The following is a 13861-nucleotide window of genomic DNA, read 5'->3' on the forward strand; positions in this document are numbered from 1 at the left end:
ACCTACAGCGAGTTGTTATGTATGGTTTTAAGAACATTAAACTAAGGACATCAAAGCAAACGTTACTTTTTAGCATATCAAGCTATTAGACGTTATGGGTATGAACACATTTTCAAAGGGTGCTTTATTGTGTTGCTTGCTTTAACTATGTTAACTTGTTTTAACTATCACAAATTAATAAGGTGAATGGTGGTCTTTCAGTTGGAAATTCACCATCATGACAAAAGAAACACAGCCTGTGTGTGGGGGGGGGGGGGGCGGGGGCTGATGTGACTCTGGGAAACAGGTAGTGCTTGATGAGCCTACCAGATAGATTTACCTCAGAAGAAACCTAATACCCCGACCCATGTTCCTGACCCTTTGAACTGTTTGGGGGTGGGGGGGGGGGTTAGTGCGGTCAGCTCAGTGATTTAACACTCCTGGTGTATAATTCTGCATCACACACAGAAGAGAAGAATAGACAGGGGCGGAGCTACAAAGTTCATCACTGGCCAATCCCAGGAATAGAGCTATTGGAGGGGGGGCTATGCCGCTGTATTTTCGTATGTACGCTCTTTGTATTGCTGTAGCCATCTGTGGGAGGGCGGGGTATCCAAGTGGGAGTGGTCCCGAATATTGCCTAACACTGCTTCTCTCATGCTGCTATACTATGGGGATGCAGCATATCTTACAACACCGGCAGTACGCTCGGGCTCACGATAAGTGACAAGATGACGTTGGACACTTAGTGCATAGTAAGTAGCACAACTTGCCCAAAGTCACGTTAAGATAAGTAGGCGGGGCGTTGCTACGGCCCGTTTCTCGGATGAGAACTAGACACTACCGGAGGTTGGGAACTATTTGTCTTTAACGTTACGCGTAATCACGTGATGAGAATACAGAGGGCACGTTTTTAGGTCCTTTTCTCAGATTGGGAACCAGACAGACTCCACTGTTCCGGCAAGGGGTAGCGGTGGAACTTCACAAGGGCTGTCTGTCACCTGTTGGCACGTGGACGTATTGTGGGGGTAATGCAACTTTGTTGAATGCTGCAGAACCGTCATGTGCCTAAAGGAGGGAGCAAGTGGATTTGGGTGCGATATCAGATATGAATTGCCTTAGGGGTGCGGGCTTTGCTGGATTAGCCCCGGTTTTTACTATAGTTTGTTTTGGAGATTAGAATGTAGTCTTTTGTTGAATGTTACTTGTTATACTATATCCTTTTTGCTGATCCTAGCTATTGTGGTTTTCACTCATTAGTTCTGGCTAGTAGTGCTACTGTTTGGCTTCTTTCTGTTCGCTGAAAGGATTGCATTTGAGTACAGGGAGAAGGGACATGCGATGTGAGGTGGGATATCGTATTTTTTTCTCGTCCATGACGCACAGTAACGCCAAATGTTGTGCTTTCGTTTTATTCTATGCTATGTTATCCTATCCTCTATTCTACGCATGTAAAATATTTGCCATCTGGCACGGGCATAGTAGCCCTAACTTATATATTTTAATGAATATTAAAGCAGTGTAAGAAGCAGTTCTGCATGGTCACTCAACTTTGGAGCCTGTTGCCTTTTTCTCTGGCTGCTGTTGCTCTGAACTATTGAAAAACCCCCGTGTTGCGCACAGGGAGCAGTGTGTGAAGCAGTACTCTGGGAGCCTCGTAGGAGTCTGTTGCCTGTTTATACTGCTGCTGCTACTCTGAACTATTGAAAAACCAATGTGCTGCGTGCAGTGAGAAGCAGTTCAGCGGGTCACAGGCCAAGGTTGGCGAACCATTTTGGAAGGTGCGGCTGAAGCTGCAGTTGTGTGGCCTGTAATTCAGATTTTCCATCAGGGCTTTCAGTGGGCCCACTGATCTGCCCTGGAATGCCCGGCCACTACACGAAAAGGCTTTTTTTCTAAATCCCGAATCTCTCGCTCGTGTGCGAAAGCTTCAGAAAATGTCATAATGGTGGCACCGCGCCTGTGAGGCATCCCTTCAAGCAAGAGATGCTCGTGGTCGGCGCCACCATTATGGAGAAAACGTGAGGCCGCTGGAAGCAGAGGCCTTGTTTTCTAAATCCTGAAGCTCCTGCGCATTCGCGGGAGTTTGTCTTCAGGAAATGCCCTCAGCTTCCAGCCGCCTCGCCCTTTCAGCCTTAATGGTGACGCTGCCCCTCCCCAGCTGGCGAGGGCCAGCGCCACCATTAAGGCTGAATAGGCGAAGCGTCGTACACTGCCAGGTAAGCCTTTAGAAAATGAAGGTAGAGATCAGCACCCTTTCCCCGAGGGAGAGAGGGTGCTGATCTCTACAAAAGGCTGCCTGGCAGGGGTGCCAGTAGCCCATTGAGCCAGGGCTCATCGAGGGGGCTTGGCATAACAGGTTAGCAGGCAACCCCCACCGTTAGGCCACGGCCCTTTGATGAGCCCTGGCTCATTTTGTAGTGCCACTTAAGGCACTGTTTTCCATACATACGTTACAGAAAGTCATAATTCTATTAAAGACAAGGGGGCGAAGGATTATGCGTTCTCACAACTTTACTGTTCGAGCAGCATCGTTAAAACACATTAACCATAACTCATAAAGCGAAAAACTATCAGTCCCGCCAGTTTAGTCTTTTTGTAGTTCTGTTATTGTGACACTAATGACCAATCGCCATATTCTATAGTCCATCCCTATAAATCCAGTACACCATGTTGTTTCCTCCTCTTTCTTTGTCTGATCTCTTGTAAACTGTAGCATCCCAACTGGTTGACGCTGTAAACTGGTCCCTTACTATGACCTCATGATCCTGTTGATTTATTATCTGCTATAGAACCTCAAACACAAACTGTATTTCAGACTACTGTCCCAAGGGTGGGTAATCGACATGAGTATAAAAACCATTCCATATTCATTTTTGACAACATAACAATTTTTATATTGTCATCACCGAAGACATCACATTAACATCTATGACATCGATTCTGGGTGTGATAATCCTTCCCTTCTGTGTCTTTAATAGAATTATGACTTTCTGTAACGTATGTATGGAAAATCTGAATTCTATGTCAAGACACAGAGGCTCGTATTATGCTTGTTCAAAGCTTACTTGCCTCCAACGTTGCCACTTTTTCCACTGGCTTAAAATAAAATGTTTTAAACGTTGATTCTTTTGACCAGTCTGCTGCCTTCATGATGTCTTCTAGTCTGGCCCCTGCCGGAAAAGCCTTAGATGCCATTGCTCCTTTCACTGAGTGAGCCTCATAGGAATCTGTATCTACTCTCGCTTGTGCCATAACCCATCTAATCCATCTAGCTAGCCTGGCTGACTCTACTGCCCCAAAAGGTTTCCTTATGCAATGCATCTAACTGGACATAATTTGGGTTGATCTGGGGATGCTTGATTAAAATATTGATCCCAACCAAGTTTTGGTCCTTTTCACGATATCGAATGCTATTCCCTGAGGGGTTAGTGTCTTCCTATTGATCTCTAATGCTCTGACGTCTGATATCCTTTTACACGACAACATAAGAGCATAGCTAACTTGGCTTCCTTGTTAGTTCGTCATTGTCTGGCCATGATATAAACATTCTCAGGACTTACGTACCATACCTGATCATATTTATGACTTGGTGGTTTAATTATTCTAACTCCTTTCAAAAGTTTGCAAATTGTAGGGTGTTCTTCCACTGTTATCCCTTCTATTCTCGGGTGTCCCACAGAGATAGCTGAGCGGGCTGTGTTGATCGACCTATATGCTTTGCCCTGGGCTGCTAGCTGTGCCAGATAATTAGCTACCTGAAGTGAACTACATCTGTTCTAGTGGGATGTACATCCCTTTCCACACACCAATTATGCAAGCCTGACCAGGCTGTTCTGTATGCCTTCTTGGTCCCAGGTGCCCAGGATTCATCAATAATATGTTCAGCCTCTCCTGTTAATCCTGGCCCAGCCCAGGAGACCCTGAAATTGCCCACGCGATGTAATTGAGGCTGCCTGTCCTCACCACAGGGTGACTCCTTCCACCCCCCTGTGGGGGACCTCACTATGAAGTTTGACCTCGGTATTGCTATTGGATTGTCACAAGTCATCTCTTGAAGATCCAGGAACCATGCTTGACCTCTCCAATCTGGTGTAATTGGTACCATGGATACTTGCTGTCTCTTCACCTGCGCTAGAGTCCTCCCGATCATCGCAAAAGGAGGAAAAGCATATTCTTTGCACAGACCCCACTGTTGCAGGAATGAATCTATCGCTTCCGCCTCCGGGTCTGGTCTCCATTGAAAAAACAAGCATTTTGCCTGTTCAACCTCGATGCAAAGAGGTTTGTCCTGCATGGACCCCATCTCCCAATCAGTTTCTGTAATACTCTCTCGTCTAGCTTCCAATTGCTGGAGTCTCTGGAGTTCCAGTCTATCATCTCGTTCTGCCGGCCTGGTAAATATTCTTCCGTCACTGATATCCCTCTCTGCAGGCAAAGGTGCCAAAATTCTTTCACTAGCACTGCTAACCTTCTTTACTTCGTGCCTCCTAGTCACAGACTGCCAACACATTGTCCATCTTGAGGAGCACACCGCATCGTGCTCTCTCTTGTGTCCAATATTTCACTGCAAAGAATCCTGCCAGAAGCTCTAGGCAACTTATGTGAAGATTTAATTCTTCTTCTGACCATCTGCCCCCTGTCGACAGATTGACACATCTGGCTCCCCATCCCCACCTGCTGGCATCGGATTCTATCACTAGGTCCGGGGATGAACCAAATATTGCCCTTCCATCTCAGGCATCCATGTGTTGTAACCACCATTCCATTTCCTCCTTCGCTTCTATAGAAAGGGGTGTCCTTTGTTCGTAGGATGCGCCCCTCCTGAGGTGTTGGATTCTTAGTCTCTGAAGGGCCCTGTAATGAAGAGGGCCCGGGAATATCACCTGAACTGACAAAGCCAGGCATCCCACTAGTCTTGCTAGTTCTCTAAGAGATATCGTCTCTGCTGTTAATCTGGTCCTTATCTCTTTCTTGATATCGTTCACTTTTGTTCAGAGGGAGATTTAACGTTCCCTGCACAGTATCTAATATGAAGCCCAGAAACTCCATGGTCTGATCTGCCTGTTGGCTCGATTTCTCCCAGTTTATTAAAAAGCCTAGTTGTTGCAGCAGGTCTAGAGTAACTTTTAATTTTGTTTTTTTATTATTGTGATATTAGTCAACATTTTAACTTGTTACACAAAGTTCAATTTACACAAAGTTCAATTTTCAGAATAAAACAATCAGTTAAACTATAAAATCAAAACAGAACAGAGGAGGGAAAAGAACACCACATGAAATATTAACCAAATATCAAACAAAATACAACAGTCCTTTCTTTGACCAAACTAAACGTTTTCTTATCAGGCTAACAATTCAAATCTATTTAGTATATAAACAGTATAAATGCAAACCAATTTAATATCAGAAAAACATTCATCTAATTAACCATACCAATTAATTCCAATTCTTTTAAAACAAACATCACTTCTGAAGTAAGAAAAGATTCATGTCCCAGTGTCAATCTTTGCCAAAACATTTTCGTATTAAGCATTCTAGAGTCATGGACAAATCTTCAAAATCTTTTCAGTCTAAGATTCCAAGTCCCTGGACACTCTGATAGCAGATGGACGACTGTTTGCTTCACTCCATCTGCACATCTATCACATAGATCTGAAGGGCAAGACACAGGGTCCCTAATATGCTGGATTTCCAAAGAGAGTGCCAAGTTCAGTCTGAATCTTAAGAAATCCATTCTAGTGACTGGACTTGCTGTCATGGATTTATCTGTTTGAGTCCATGAGGCAGATATTTTAGCAGCTCTCATCTTTTCTGTAGTTCTAATCCAGTCCATTCGTTAAACCAAATATTTGACCTTCAGAGAATTTTGGATTAGGATCTCAGCTGATGTATCAGCAACCTCTAAAATGTCATTACATTTTAGTCTCAAAGAGGTCAAGAAGAGATTATTCAGTTTCATTTGTTGTCCAATTTACTCAAATAAAGTTGCTTTCGGAGGTAACAGGACTAGCCTGTACAAACTGAGCCATTTCCATTCCATAACTGAAAGCAAAGGAACCAGACCCAATTTGTACCGAACACATGAGATTGGAACAAAATCTGGCAGAACTAATATCTTTCCAAATGTTACTTTCCAGCTTTTCCCAGCTAACACTGAAAGCCTGTAAATTACATTCCAATCCATATGTAATAGATGGGACCACCTTTCCCAGATGGTTGTAATGAGAATCTACAATATTAAGTAAATTCTCTTCATTTGAAGTAACAACTTTCTCAGCTTAGTCTCAATGATTTGAAAGGAGATGGGACATAGTGGGATAGGCCGAGATCTCAGAACCTAAGTCACTTCTTTGTCTATTGGGATTGTCAAATTATTTAAATGCCATTCGTATGATTTGGTGATTCAATTTTCTACTTATTAGGGTTAATTATCAGATCATTCAGCAAGGCATAGTCAGCTAAAGTAGTTAATAATTTGCTGGACACCAACTTATGGTTTACAACCACAATATTGTTGGCATATGCCAGGCAGTTTATTTTATTTCCAATTTTTGGTGCCACTTTTGGAGTAACTTCTATTTGTTCCTTGATCAGCGTTTTGTCCTGGCACATTATGCAAATGTCATCCAGGTAAATGATCAATCTAACCCCTCTTTGTCTGAGTAAAGTCACCACCGGTTTCATCACCTTCATGAAACGCCACGGGGCAGATGCTAGCCCAAAGGGTAAGCAAGTGAACTCCCAAATTTGTCCCTCCCATCGAAACCTCTGAAAACTTTGTTCTGCTGCCACAGGTATGGTCAGGTAAGCATCTTGGAGATCTATCCTTGCTAACCAATCCCCTTATTGTACTATGTCTCTTAGGAGGTGTATACACTCCATCTTGAAATGTCTGTATACTATGAATGTGTTTAGTTCTCTTAGATTTATTATCGGTCTTGTCTTGTGCCAACCTCTCACTATAAACATGTTGCTTATAATGCTGTCTCTCATATGTTACCTGTCTTCTAGCATCTTTCTGTGCTAGTTCTCCTATTTCTGTGTTCAGTAACTCTTTGCTGTGCTGAGCACTAGAGTCTTTGGTCATTTATCTTGCTGCTTAGCCAATCTATGTGAAAACCCTGTATGGTGTCTAAGCATCTGTAGAAATCAATCTCCATTTCTCTACACACTTTGCTACTCCCCCCAACCCCCTACTGTGGGAGTTTGCGTTTGAGTTCTCTGTGCTTGCGCATTCGTTCTCACCTCCGTTTGGCTGATGCTGGTTATCAGTGTGTCTCCACCCTCGCACTCTTCCTCTCGAAAGGAAGAACGGGTTTGGCTCCTTTCGTCTTGCTTCCAGTGGTATCTGTCAGCTTGGAACCTGTTGTTCGCGAGGCGGCTGGCAGAGCGGCCCCTGCCTCTTCCAGCCCTGCCAAAAACATGTCTGCCAAATACTCCATAATTTTTGTAAGGGGTTCAATTACATCTAACATTTTATCTTGGCATGAGCACCAGGATCTGTCCAGTCCTTTTTTTAAATATCCTTTACATACCTCCCGATGAATGTGACCATGTGGTCATCAATATCTGGGGTCTCCGCAATGCCTTCCGGCAGGTGTGGCCTTGGGCACTCTGCCCTAAATTTATTTCTGGCTTGTTTTGCCAGCGGTGTTCCCAGTCTTTTCTTTTTATATGCTGCTATTTTGCTCTGCGGTTCCCATTCTGAGGAATGGGAGTGTATCAGGGCGTCTGGGTCAAATTCATCCGCCGCCCTCCTCCTTGTTCTCTGTTTTTTCTTTTTCTTGGAACTTTTTATTTTCCTCCCCTTCTGAGGATATGATTTCGACTTCCTCTTTTGATGGTTGGCTCCCCCAATAATCCTTGTCATACCCCTCTGAACTACCAGAGGTGTCATCTCGCCATTTGCGCTCTTTATCTTTTCGGCATACCGCCTTTTCTCTTGCCCCTTCCTTTCAGTGGCAAGCCTGGGGAGGTTTTGGCCTTTTTGGCATTGCAGGCTTTCTTTCTTCCCCATTCCTAGACCACCTGTCCCTCTCATCTCTTACATTCCTTTGGAGAATGTTATCCAGTCCTCCATGATTGCCAGCTGTTGAGAGCTGTGCCCCATACTGTGACCCAGGGTCTGGTGTAATATTTCTCCCATGCCGGGTTGTAATCTTTTCTGGCTCACTTGACCTCTAACCTCTTCACAGGAGCTGGATATGTTGTGCTTGTTTGGGGACAGCAATGCCACTGTAAAATAATAATCATAGTTATCTATATATTTTTTAGGGCAGTGTCTGTTTTATTTGGCAGTCTGGAGGCTCTGAACACCTTTAAAAGCTTGACTTTGGCTGATATGCTTAATTTGGCCACTAGGTGGCGTTGTCCCATCAATCTGCATTGCTCACGGCTTCATGCAGTGTTATGGAAACCTCTCACGCGTCGTGTTCCCTGGAGCTGATTAGCTGATCTCCTTCACACTATCGATCATTGTGAAATTGTCAGATTTATCCTTATAACGTTAACCCAATCTGTGCTACGCTCTCCGACTCTCTTTGGGCTTTTTGATGTCACTGAAGTGTAGACGAGGGGCACCAGAACTTCATAAAGTCACCCTTGTGCACCTTGCACTTCCGTGACTGCAGTGCTCCCTTTGACAATGAGCCTTGTGGTCGCCAGAACTCTGTCCCGTTGCGAACCTCCGAAATCACTTGTTTCTGTTTTTGAACTCAGCAGATATGTTCTGCCATAACCTATCTACGCTGCGCGCTGTTCACCTAACACTCAGTAACGCTGTCTTTACAATAATCACAATATCACATATCAAAGATAAGTGTACTTAACTGGCTGCCCGAGCAGCATAGAAAGAGGAGGAAAAAAGATGGTGGACTGGATTTATAGGGATGGGCTATAGAATATGGTGAAATGTCACATGCCTTTAAAGAGACAAGGAAACACAATAGACTGACTACCCCTCTCTCTAAGGTCTTTCGACAACACAGATGCAGGTGCTAAAGTACTGTTGCGTAAATCTACAGTAGGTACTTTTTGAGAGAGAAATTTATTTAACACAGACCGTTAAATTATGAAGATATAAATCATTTTAGTAATTGGTTAAAAACCACATTTTTTAAAAAAATTGTACATTTGTAGGCTTTTCATGCATCACTCATACCTTTCGTAACTATTCATTCGTACTGTGACATCAGGGTTTGACAATTTAAATTTTCTTTTGGCATATTAGTTGTTGATAATATACATGACATCAGAAAAAACAATTTGTTTTTCTATAGGTCGACATATGTTTCGGCCCCTTATTCTAGTACCACCGTTGTCTACGGTAGTCTTAGAAATCATTAATGGGCCATCTTCAGGACAATGATGATTTTTTTGAAGCTTCAAGTCTTCACCCCTTTTTTTTCATACGAAAAGCCAAATCTGTGGTCGAAATATATTATTCTGGACCACGGAGCTAGAGTTTTAGGGTATCTTCTATTTTACCCCTTGTCAGGAGCCACTAAGCTTCTTGATATAGATGAACCTTCAGTATTCTCTGCTTCTGTACCGCTTGGTAGGCTGTAAACGCGTAAGAACTGTTTACATGGGCAGCATCATGCCTGGACTTATGTGTTAGTTTCTCCTACGGAGCTGTAAAAAACATGCCTTTAAAGTCCAATAACAGAAGAACTACAAAAAAACTGTAAACTGATGGGACTGATCGTTTTTCGTTACGAGTCCGGCGGCAAGCAGCCGGTTTTTCCGGCTCGGTTACCGCCGGATTCGTATTACCATTCCGCCTCTGTGACTCCCGGAATTACCAGGGCATTACGACCCTGGTGTCCCAGGAATTCCGGAGGCGGAATTCGGTAAATCTCCATTCCCATCGAGTCCCATAGGACTCAATGGGAAAGTGGAAACACCAGCACCATCTTATGATGGTGCTGGTGTTTCCACGTCCGCCTGCAGGCGGGCGGTGTTAAACCCGCCAGGTCAGACCTGGCGGGAACGCCACCTCCCGCCTGCAGGACTTGGGATCGGGCGGTCTGGAATTAACAGTGGCGGCAGGTTTCCCGCCACTGTTATTTTCCGGACCACCCGACCTGTAATGAGGCCCATAGTGTGTTAATGATGCTGCTCGATCAGTAAATTTGGGAGTAAGCCTAATACGAGCCTCCGTGTCTTGACATGGCATTGAAGTGAATTGAGGGAGGACTCCACCGCTGCTTCCAACACAGTTGGTGACATTGGTAGTTGGAGTCAAAGCAGCAGCAGCAGCGAGCAAGCACGATAAATGTTGACTTTATAGATAACTATTTGTGGTTGATTGCATAGCGTGTACGCTAAAACGGAGGTGGACTTCAGTTTATGTACAATTGAGAAGGGGCAAAAGTGGTATGGATGTCGCTTCTGCCCCGGTCCGGAATTACGCTTATTTAACAGATCAAGAATTTCTATTGGCACTCAGTTTACGGCTTGCCCTCTCACCAGGGGAAGGTAGGGTGGAGCCTAATGGGAGCCAGTGTGTGGTCGCTCTTCCCCTTGGGGGCCTTGTGGAGGCAAGTACTTTTTTGAAGCAGAAGCAGTTGAAAGCCACTCAGCTGGGAAAAATAACTGCTTTCTTACCTGCTGTAAGCCCACCTTTGCGGAATGAATTGGTTACCAATAAAGACCCAGTAGGGTCATCAGGCGGACGCTATCAGAGCCCTGTGCTTTCAGAGGGACTCCCTCCAACAGTCGTGGTGGAGGCGCAGTCCATTTGCCCGGAAACATATTTATCTTCATCCATGACCAATCAAAGTATTGTCTCCAGCCTGTTAGACACGCCGCTCGATCTATCTACGATGGTATTGAAGGATTCAGATTCTTCTGTTACATCATATACCTCAATGCCGGCCCAGGTCCCTCCAAGGAGACTTTCGGCTGTGTTAAGACACATAAACCATAGATTGGGGGCTGGCCAGGATGACATTCTAACAGAAATTAATCAAATACTCAGTATCTTGGTCTCCTTGTATGAAGGAATTAAGGCAGAGACAAAAACCCACTCTGTATGGCTGGTATCCCTTCTATTCAAATTGGAGAATATTAAGTATACAGTATTGTGAAGGAATTCTTGTTTGATCAGCGGCAGTGCACAGCAAAGTCAACGGAATCGGTTTCTACCGCTGCAGAGGACAGCTCATGTTTTCCCTCGCATGTTGTTAACAGTAATAGTAGTCGAAGTACCCAAGTACTTTCTCCCGCTGTTATGACTTCGGCAGTGTGCACTGTCACAACAATGTTCGATGGTAGTCACAATGAACCTGAGATTTAGCATAGTTATGGAGTGATGGGAGTCACCCCGAAATTACCTAGTTTGGTTGGGGGCGAGGGGGGCCATCCATGTGAACACTTCAGATTGTGTGTCAATCTTAGACAATTCTATTTACTCTGACAGTTTGGTGGGGGTAGATGTACTACCAGTTGTCAGCTCCAATGGGTACTCTAAGACAATAGTGAATACTTTCAAGAAAAAAACATGGCAAACCGGTCAAACAATCTAAAAATAAACCGTTGCTAAACTTCAATAAGCAAGCCTCCAGGAAGTTTATTAGTTCATTATTCAAGCAACCCTGTGTGAAAGCTTCCTGGAGAAAGTAGCGGTTAGGGCGCCAACTGTGGTAGATGATATTAGAAAGGTTGAGTCCAATGATGGGAGGTGGGAGGGTGCGGGGGGAGCGAATGGGCTGGAGTAAGTGCAACCTCCTTGCCTGTATTAGATAATGGCTGTGTGTCTCAGGTTGTCCAGCCTGAGGCCTTGGTCTGTGGTGGGAGTTGATATCACTATGCTGCACAATCGAATCAGAAATCGGTAGAAGTGAAGGGATGCATTGATACAGAGCATAGGACCGTGAGCAGTAATTTTCAACTAGGTCCCTGTTTGGTTAATGAAGGTGCCATACATCCCCTGATAGCAGGTACAAGCAAAGGTAAATGGATAAATGGTCTTCCTAATAATCCCAGCCCTCCTTTAATAATACTTGGTGTATGGGAGAGGGTGGTCTCCCGAAGTCAAAACATCAGGTTATGGTGTCTTAAAAGGGTCAAAAGGCATGGATTTGCATAATGGTTCCAGGGATAGTAGACGCTCGTGTGGTCCTGATGTGGATTGGAACTTGGGTAAAATGAGTGAGGTCCCGCCTTTTAAAGAACACAAAGGTGACCAAGTGTATACACTTTTATTAGAGTGTGGTGCCAAAAAACATATTGTCCTAAATCGTTCGAATATCTTGCTGCTCTGGGGTGAAATTCCTAATTTTTAGGCAATTGCTTTGTGAGATCTGAGTTTATAGACTTATACAGAACCAATCGAGTTATAATCCATATCAAATCGAAAATTATCCTGGACTCTATTATGAAAGAACTTCAGTCAGTAATAACATTTGGCTTCGGCGTAAGTGCTTCTGCTGAGAGGGACCCAAATGTAATACTAATGAATACTGGAAATTCGCATTTCCATTGCCTAACAAGATTGTGGTTTATGTGGAGCCAGGGAGAATTCCTGCCCGGGATTTCCAAGTATTAAAGAGTGGGTTGAATCCCATGGGACAATTAAAAGATTGCCCATGGATGACAGGAGCATTGTGTGAAGCTAAGCATTGATTGGCTAGTCCAAATCCCCCCCCCCCTCCACCCTCAGAGAATTCTGAACGGTCCCCAACACTACGCTCATGGAATCCTCATGGCCATAAACCCCTAACTCATCTTAAAGTGGGCACGATAATAAAAGCTTGGGTGATCAGGGTCGCCCATTTGATGGTCTTTTAACTTTGGTAAATTCATTCAAGTAAATGTCAGTAATTAAATGTATAAAATGCATGCTGGGGCGTATTGGTAACCCATGTCAGGTTGGTAGTTGAGTACGTCCGGTAGTTGAGTACGTCCTGGACTTCCTGACTTTCAGTGTATATAGGCAGCCCGGCAGTGATAATTTGGAATCTTTTGTAGAGCAAATCCTGCCTTGTGAAAATGAGTGGAACGAGACATTTTTGGGAGCCCAAATCATCCTCTCGGGTGATCTTAATGCTACCTGTATATTGCTGGACTGTGTTCCTGTACGGATAATGGATGTCCTTAGGATGCCGGGAAAGCAATATCGTGGCTATATTTGGTGGTTTAGGACTTTCCATATTGAATGGTTCCCTTTAAAGGAGACATTCCGATTAATTATACTTGGTCTAATGTTCCTCCTTTAACACAATAGATTACATTTACGTGGTTAAAAGCCTCTTTGACAAATGTAAATCGCTTGGGTCAATCAAACAGAATTTAGTTATCATTGTATCATGTCAGCAAAAGGGGATGGGGGTGCCCCATATTATTTATGGGTGAATGTGGCAGGGAATAGTGTATCCTGAAATCCTAGCATGGTTTACTGAGTAAATGAAATCCTTTCCACTTACCTAACCTTAACTTCCCATGATTGGCAAGATATATAACACCTTATCTATGGAGAGCTATGATTGCTTCATTGAAGATTCCAGTTCAGTAATTGTTAAGGCACAAGCTGGCAATTTGGTAAATACGCATTTATATGTCTTGGATGCTGAAGCGGCCCTGAAGGAAAAAGCTGGAGAGTACAGATTAAATTGTTAACTCTTGGTGGGCCTTTTTTCCCAGGAACTGCGCTTAAAAGTGAAGCGTGGTTATAAAAATTGGTTACAGGGTAATCTGACGCATCAAACACAACGTGATGCAGGATGCATTTTAGTTTTGCGAAATAAAAACTTGCATGCATTCTGGAGATTGATGAATGACATGGAGAGTCTGCAGATGAATCCTGTAGCTGGGGAAGATTGGGTGTCACATTTTAGAGTTGTGTTTGTAACTCCAGAATTATTGGGAGGGACCCTCT

General features: G+C 43.9%; 1 protein-coding gene across 3 annotated transcripts in view; it reads left to right on the top strand.

Moving 5' to 3' along the window:
• Positions 1-602: 602 nt before the first annotated feature.
• The window catches only part of PCID2 (PCI domain containing 2), a 640141-nt gene continuing 626882 nt past the window's right edge, over positions 603-13861 (top strand). Inside the window, exon 1 of one of the 3 annotated variants that reach the window (XM_069637154.1) lies at positions 603-734. The gene's annotated coding sequence lies outside the window, so the exon portion shown is untranslated. Of the gene's footprint in view, positions 735-885; positions 1074-13861 lie in introns of those variants that run through there. The other 2 variants (XM_069637152.1, XM_069637153.1) reach the window with 2 other exon arrangements.

This window comes from Ambystoma mexicanum, chromosome 7p (assembly GCF_040938575.1).
Source record: "Ambystoma mexicanum isolate Mex_15411 chromosome 7p, UKY_AmexF1_1, whole genome shotgun sequence".
Taxonomy (NCBI): Eukaryota; Metazoa; Chordata; class Amphibia; order Caudata; family Ambystomatidae; genus Ambystoma; species Ambystoma mexicanum.